Genomic DNA, 8471 nt, shown 5'->3' on the forward strand with positions numbered 1-8471 from the left:
ATGGTGTCGACTTATGCGGACTCGACTGTATTAACTTATTTTTATGTAATTTTTTGCGTTCATTTTCTCAACTATGAAAAATCAATTATCATAAGCTACTGAAGATGTATTTTTTCTGAAAATATGATATTATTTCAACAATTTCTTTAATAAAATAATAAATAATCTTCATGAGAATCAAAGCGGTAAATTAAAAAACGTTTAATTGAGTAATTTAAAATTTTGTCATCTTAAATGAATAAAAATATATTTAATAATATTTGAGAAATAATTTCCAAACATAAGTTATCAAACATAAATTAATATTGATAAATACTTAAGAAGAAAAAAATATAAATTAGATTATGATAATCGAAACGCATTTGGAGCTTCGAGCGATTTTAAAAATTAACCACGAACGACGATTGTGTTTATATAAAATTCAAAATTTTGCGTGATATAAATAACTTTTTAACGTTTAACTTGTACATAAACATATGATTAAAAAATAAAATTCGTTTAAGTATAATTTTTTTTTTATAAATGTAATGAAAATTCCGAATTAAGAAATTATAAAAATTTACGCTATTTTAAAGAGGTGGAGCGGTCGCCATTTTAAAGAGGCGTGCTTAAATTAACACGTGTGAAAGTTATAAAAGAATGTCATACAGAAATAAAGAGTGCAGAATTTATGTAGGAAATCTACCGCCGGATATACGCATTAGCGATGTCGAAGACTTGTTTTATAAATTTGGTAAAATTTCTTATGTCGACTTGAAAAAAAAAGAGGACCTCCGTTCGGTTTTATAGAATTCGAAGATCCTTCCGACGCCAAATATGCTGTTCAGGCCAGGGACGGATACGATTACGACGGTTATAGATTAAGAGTGGCATTTCCCAGAGGAAGTCCCATAAGAGGAGGTTCTACCGGTAGGTACGGAGGTCAAGGTTCAAGAGGAAGGGGAAGAAGATCCAAGTATAGCGTGTTAATGTCGGGATTGCCTCCAACCGGCAGTTGGCAGGATTTAAAGGCTCATATGAGAGAAGCCGGAGACGTTTGTTACGCCGACGTGTACAAAGACGGAACGGGAGTAGTCGAATTCGAGAGATATGAAGACATGAAATACGCTGTGAAAAACTTAGACGATTCGAGATTTCGTTCTCACGAAGGGGAAGTGTCATACTGAGGATAAGAGAAGAATATGACGGCCGTTCTAGATCCAGAAGTTATTCACCTAGTCGAACTCGAACCTCGCCTACGTATTCTTCTACGTCTAGCTCGAGATCGGGATCGCATTCGCGTTTTCCTTTAAAACCAGACGCCGGACTTGTGGATTAGTACGAAATCAGTACGGACAATTTCATGTTAAGTTTATAACGTTTCGAACATTGGAAGCATTTATCATCATCATTTAATTTTATGTCATTGAATTATAAAACATTAAAACAATCATAAATATTTTGTGTAATGTATAAATGATATTACCTAAAAACCCTAAAGTCATTTAAAGTTTTATTTCTGTTCTTATTATTTTGACGTTAAACAAGGATTATGTTTCTTATTTTCATTTTTTATTTCGTTAAAGAACTATGTATATTATCCAATGTATATCTGGAACAACTGCAATATAAAAAGTTTGCAATTTCAATATTATGTTTAGAATTATTAATATTAAAATTTTGTTCACAGACTTCGAAACGCGGTGCTAACAAATTTCACCTACCAGTGGATCAGTGGCGTAGCGACGGGGGTGCAAGGGGGTGTATCATGCTACGGGCGCCACTCGCAGAGGGGCGCCCAAATGGTATCCAAGACAAACTATGTGTTTCTGGAAGAGGGAGGGGAGCGCCAATAAAGTGTCGTGCTCCGGGCGCCAGTTATGTTCGCTACGCCACTGCAGTGGATAAAGCCACTGATGGGTTCGTGCTTCTCCAACGGGCTGGCAAAATGGAGTTTTTCGAGTTTTCTTCACGTTTGTGCCGCCTAAATAGAATTTTCCCAGGGAGGAATCACCATAGGCAGATCGCCCGCCTGTCGCGTTGCCGAAACCAAATAACTCAACTAACAAATTTCTATAATCGTATAAAATCAAATTGATAGTATTGGGTTAGTTAATAGATTCGTCAAAGTTTAGTTGTAGCTATGGATCTGTAGTAAAAATTTGTTTTATCAAAAAATAGCACAGAATGTGTAATACGCTGCAAGAGACCAACCTCTGAATATAATAATCATAAATAATAATACATTTTTCAGGTTGGAAATGCAATCGATTATACGATTGTAGTTATTTGATCATATTAGTTTTTCGTAATACCATATATATAATTATATCAAATATTAATTTTAAAAGTTTTGGGATTTTAGTTATTCGAATCTGATCGCAATTAAAGTTATACCCAATATTAAAACCTAACATTAAGGCATCAATTCACATTATAAAAAAGTTAATGTAGGCTAATAGTATTAATTCTAAACCAATCAAAAAGTTTTATTACCAGGTGTATTTGAGTACAGCTGCTAATAAAACTTGTGATTACGTAACATCTGCTAACTAAATGAAAATTTTGGAGTAAAATTTAATATTTGCGTTATAATTTTAATAAAAGAATAGATCACAAGTTAATCAACATAGGCTAAACTGTGATGACAAGTACGATCGGTTACGAAATTTATGGTCACGTTAATCCTTGAATTTACCCATTTAATATAATTTAGATGAATACAGTATAAAGATCTTTGTTCGTTTTGAAACGATCACAAAATATTTTGAAATTTTAGTTCACAGAATCGATCGTTTAACAAAGTAAAACACCACATCGCATGATTATAAGGGTTTTACTGGTAACGACTCTATTATCTATAAATGTTTATTTACTTTCTTTTAAAGTTAATTAGGAAGTAACAATTTTACTTTTCGAACAACTATAATCTTGTTGTAGCATGCAAAGCATCCTTAAGCACATAAATACATTACCTACAACTTGTCCGTTAGCATTAATTAAATCTTGAACACTGTAGGAATGCGTAAATTTATTACTTGGAGAATGTGCAAATCAAATAGTATTTTTTCTCCTTTATATGAAAGTGTTCTTGGTGAAATCATTTCGTACGAAAAACCACACTGATCTGTATTGAATATAAACTTACGCGAATGAGATGGCAATAAATTGTTTACTGTTGTTTGAAATTGAGCAGCTTTTATTAAAATATCCTTTTCGTTTAGTATTTCAATTTTATTTACAAGTTTTGTAGTTTTTCGAGATACTAATCTATATTCTTTTTTCATATTTAGTTTTTTAAGTTTTTTTTGTGTAGTTTATCTTCTGGATAAAAACTGAATTCCGTTTTGAAATATTGAAGATGTGTGTTAAGTTCGATATTCAATTTAACAAAATTGTAACACGTGTGTTTATGTTACGTAGTGTTGATGTACAGTCCACAGCTCTGTCACACGTGTCAGGTGTGTTGTGTAACTATAGACTTGAGAATGCGGTAGAGATCTTCCTGCCTAGAGAGGGAAAAACTGTGCTTTCCTTTTGGTGTGGCCTGGTAAACACTTCTCTCTCTCTCTCTCTCTCTCTCTGATTATCGTAATTGTTTTTATAATTGATAAGAAAACATTTTTTAAAATACAAAAGTTTGACGTATTTTCATTTTAAAAAATTAATTTAAAAAATTGTATGGTTTAACAATGCTTTCAGAGTTGAAGTATTTCTGTGTTTATAAAAACATACCACACCACGTCATTGTACTGTACCTTCAATATAACCCGAGATGTTTATACATATAAAAATAAATAAATGTACCAATTACAAGCAAGCATTACACTCACATGATTTCTGTTTGTTAATCTGAATGTAAATAATGATGTGTATAAAATAATCGACAAGGGAACGTGGATTTGTAGAACAGCTAGAGAGATTAAGCAGTAAGTTCGTCATTCTGCAGGGGATTAATTCCCTCGTAAAACATCAATGAGACTCATCGTAGTAGTAGTCACATTAGTAAAAAAGTGAGATCAATTCCTTTTACGGTATCTGCAAATAACCGTACTTGGAGTTGATCTCAAATTTTTGCTATCTTTATCAACTTTCAAGAATTGAATATGGAAAATTCAAAGTGAAACTGAATCTTACAAGTTAAAGGCCGTTGGATACAAAGATTGGACTTAATTAATATTTTTGTACTCAATGGCTTTTGCTTGTATTGATTTATTCACTTCAGTACTTTGAGAAGAAAAAGTTGTTTTGAAACGCCTTTGTTAATTAATTAATATAATTAAACGTTTAAATGTTATTTTAAAAATGACATGTTGAAGTGTACAAAACTGCTGATATTTAAATAAAGTTTTAATATAAAATTTTTTTTATTAATGTATAATAAAATTAATAAATATTATTGTAATATTAAACATACAGGTGAGAAAATGGCAGAGTGTTTCCTGTAGGCATTACCCGACGTCTCTTTGCAATAGTGGTGTACAGTAATTTCAAATGGGGGTTAAAAGTGAGAGGGATCCTCTCCATATTTTTTTCTTGGTGATCCCTCTGTATTAATAGTATGCACTGTCACAAAAGAATTACATTATGCTTCCTTTCATCTATCAAAGAATAGATTAAAACAAAATATGCTGAAAATAAGCTGGATATTCAAACACAAAATACACTGATATAAAGGTTATGCTCAAAATAAAATTAAATGAACATTTCTATAAATCAGATTTAGGAAAATTCAAAAGATTCAAAAATTACCTTAAAACTGATCAAACAAATTTGTTCAGATAGCATAAATGTAAATCAATAATTCTCAAACAATTTATATAAAATATTTTAAAGATTTTAATTTAATTTTTACATTTAATTATATTATTTGTTCATTACTTTATAAACTGATTGGTCGATTAAGTTCCCATCAGCACAATTTAATGCCTAAACGCAGTGGTGATATTCAAAATATTTAACAAGGGGTTCGCTAGCAGAAAATTTTTCCCTGACAATCACCGGCAAACGAAATGGAAGTTTTGAATAGAAATAAATACAATATCTTTTCTTGCAACCGTATATCTAACAATCAGTGGCGTACTTGGAACGTAACGAGCCACGGGTGAAGGGCTGGTAACGATAATATTTTAGGGCTGTCGACCTTTTTTTTTCTTTTTTTTTAGGCAGGGGTAATCTTTACCGCGAAGTGGAGCTTCTCGAAATACACACGTGTCATCATCTCTCGAGATACATTATACGTTTTCTTTCGGTGTCCATAGCGCGACACGTGTTCGACAGCCATCTTGTATTATCTTGCGCGCAAGATTATGGAATCTCTCTTATGACTGGATCTAGTTTCAAGAACTCTCTTGAATCGATCGCGATTAAACCTCGTTCCGGTCGAGAGATCGCACCAAGACACAGTCCCCGACCTTGCTCACAATCTAGATTGAAATGCTCGGTACGAACGGGGTATAAGGCTCTAGTTTAGTAGTATTACAGAGTATAATACGCATATTTTAATATATTTTTTTAAAAAAAGCAAACCCACTGAGAAATGTTCCATGTGTTTAACAAGGTTCGGGAAACTGAAAATTTTAACAACGGGTTCGGCAGAACCTGTGCGAACCCGCCGAATATCACCACTGCCTAAATGGATCTCCATTAAAATAAATAATTATGTAAAGTATGCGCCATCTAAATAATATGAGTCTAATCTTTCGTTGAATTTATCTCTAAATTTGATTGTTATAGAAATTTTATTAATTAAAATACTTTTTATGTTCCACGAAAATAATAAAGTGTAGGAAGATGTGTAAATGAGGGTTTGCATTCGGGGATAAAAGATTTACTGATTACATGACAGATTAAAAAAAAAAAAAAAATTGTCTTTCTCTGAATATTTTGTTATATGTAATTTTTAAGTATAAATCACATTTAATCAACACTTTGAAACTCGCAGACAGTGTGTCTCTCATTAACTGTTTAAACACGAAGTCGGCGGAAAGAAAAGTAGTTTTACTGGTTTCGTTTTAGAAATTGTTTACATTTGTCTACTCCCTTCCCATCGGTTGAGTTCATTTTCATGTAAGAGTGATATCGAATGTCATATACTGTGTATTTTTTATATAAATTAAATATTATTGTATTGTTAAATGTTTAAATGTTGTTATAAAAATTACATGTTGAAGTGTACAAAACTGCCGATATTTAAATAAAGTTTTATTATAATATTTTTCTTTATTAATGTATAATAAAATTAATAAATATTATTATAATATTATACATTTTAATCAAATAATGATTAGTTCTTAATAGCAAATAAATCACTTTCCATCTATTTAAATTTCATCTGTTTGCAAGGTCCAGATACATTTGATATTACTTTATAAAGCATACTTAATATTAAAAACTATATAGCAATTTTTACCATAAAAAATTTAAGTAATTGTAAAGATGACTAAATAGAAAAAAACTACAGTAATGTTTTTTAAATTATTTAAAATGGTCTTTTGAATTGCAAAAATAACAAATTTATAATAAATTAAATAAGTTTGTGATATTAGAATTAGAATTAGAATTTCAAATTTTAAAGTATTTTAATTGTGAAATCTTTTATAATCAGTATAAATATGAAAAAAATTTAAATGTTTCTTTTCCTATTTTAGAGTAATAGGTATATGCGATTAAGAGAATTACTTCTGCAGCATTCAAATGAAGCATCTCTCATTGTGATGACGCTTCCAATGCCTCGTAAGAGTACCTGTTCAGCACCTTTGTATATGGCATGGTTAGAAATGTTAACCAGAGATATGCCACCTTTTTTACTGATTAGAGGAAACCAAAGAAGTGTATTAACTTTTTACTCATAGAAATTTGTTATATTGATTTTCATTTTTTTTTCTATTCATTAATGTATATTGCTTATTTTTCATAAATAAAATATTTAAATTAATCTGAATTGTAGATATGATCACTATAAATTATAAACTTTTTGAAAGTCTTAATTATTTTATTACCAAAACCATTTTTATATTAAAATTGGAAATTACATCAATTAAAAACCCCGGCGTAAAAAATACACCTAGGAGAGTTTTCAAACTTTTACATTGGCGCCATCTGGATTTCACAATACTAACTATCTACATACAAAAGTAATATTTTATATTTAATTTACAGTATTACAAAAATAAAACATTTAACTTATTAAATATTACACAATAATAATTTTTTAATTAATGATAAATAACTAAACAATGAGAAATGAATTTATTTACTGAAATAATGCTTTTAAATAATGGAAAACTTTTAATATTTTTTTTAGAAAATGAGAACAAAAACGTTAAAAAATCGAAAATGACAAATTTATTTAAAAATAAAATCCAAAATATATACTTCTATGTAGAATACAAACAGAAGAAAACGATGGTGTTATCTGCTTATGTGTAGGATGATTGTTCTCAAGAAAAAAAATTAAAAACCCCGACGTAAAAATACTCTGTTTTCAAACTTTTACATTGGCGCCATCTGGATTTCACAATACTAACTATCTACATACAAAAATAATATTTTATATTTAATATACGGTATTACACAAATTAAACATTTAACTTCTTTAATATTACCCAAAATAATTAGACAGTATTATCTATAATTTTTATTACGATAACTTTGATAAATTTTATAATAATAATAATAGTAAATATACTTTAATTATTTTAATATATTTAAATTTAAATTAATGGTAAATAACTAAACAATCAGAAATGAATTTATTTACTAAAATAATGCTTTTAAATAATGGAAAACATTTCAATTATTTCAATTTGTTAGCTAGCTTCTACGTCATAGGATCGTCACAGGAAATAGAATGGCGTCACCTTATCTGTTGCAGGTGTGTCTACGGTCACGTGACCTGTGACGTGGCCTTCAGAAACACGTGTTTTTGTTTTCAATATTATATTTTGTAAATTAATTAACAGAATTGAATAAAAATGTATAGAATTACAAGAAGCGATGTATAACAAATATATAAGAGCATAAATTAGTATAAAAACTAAAAAAATAATTATAAAATTCACAAAAGTGACTTCTATACATCGCATACATACGATTAAAAAAAAACTTGAATCAGAAATCATGAAAACTATAACAGAAATATGTAATGAACTCAATAAATTTGTGATATCACAAAAACTAGCAAAAAAATTAAAGAAACAGAGAGAAAAACGATCATTTACCTCAGTACTATCATGACCTTGAATAGACTAAGTGGTAAGTTTATTTAAAAAATCAAAAATGACAAATTTATTTAAAAATAAAATCCAAAAAAAATATTACTATGTAAAATAAGATCAGAAGAATATAATCGCGAAAACTGCATACTTCTAAGATGCATAGTTCAAATAAAAATGGTTGTTATTGCCTTCGTTGTCAGCCCGGCAGAAAATTCTGCCGGCTGAGTGTACCAACTTGAAAACGACCCGGCAGAAAATTCTGCCGGGTGACGT

General features: G+C 29.6%; 1 pseudogene; it reads left to right on the plus strand.

Annotated features, from left to right (window-relative positions):
- The first annotated feature begins 591 nt into the window (after nucleotides 1-591).
- LOC136983331 (serine/arginine-rich splicing factor 1B pseudogene) lies at nucleotides 592-1438 on the plus strand (annotated as a pseudogene).
- Nucleotides 1439-8471: the final 7033 nt, after the last annotated feature.

This window comes from Centruroides vittatus, unplaced genomic scaffold, assembly GCF_030686945.1.
Source record: "Centruroides vittatus isolate TY-2023 unplaced genomic scaffold, ASM3068694v2 contig_1012, whole genome shotgun sequence".
Taxonomy (NCBI): Eukaryota; Metazoa; Arthropoda; class Arachnida; order Scorpiones; family Buthidae; genus Centruroides; species Centruroides vittatus.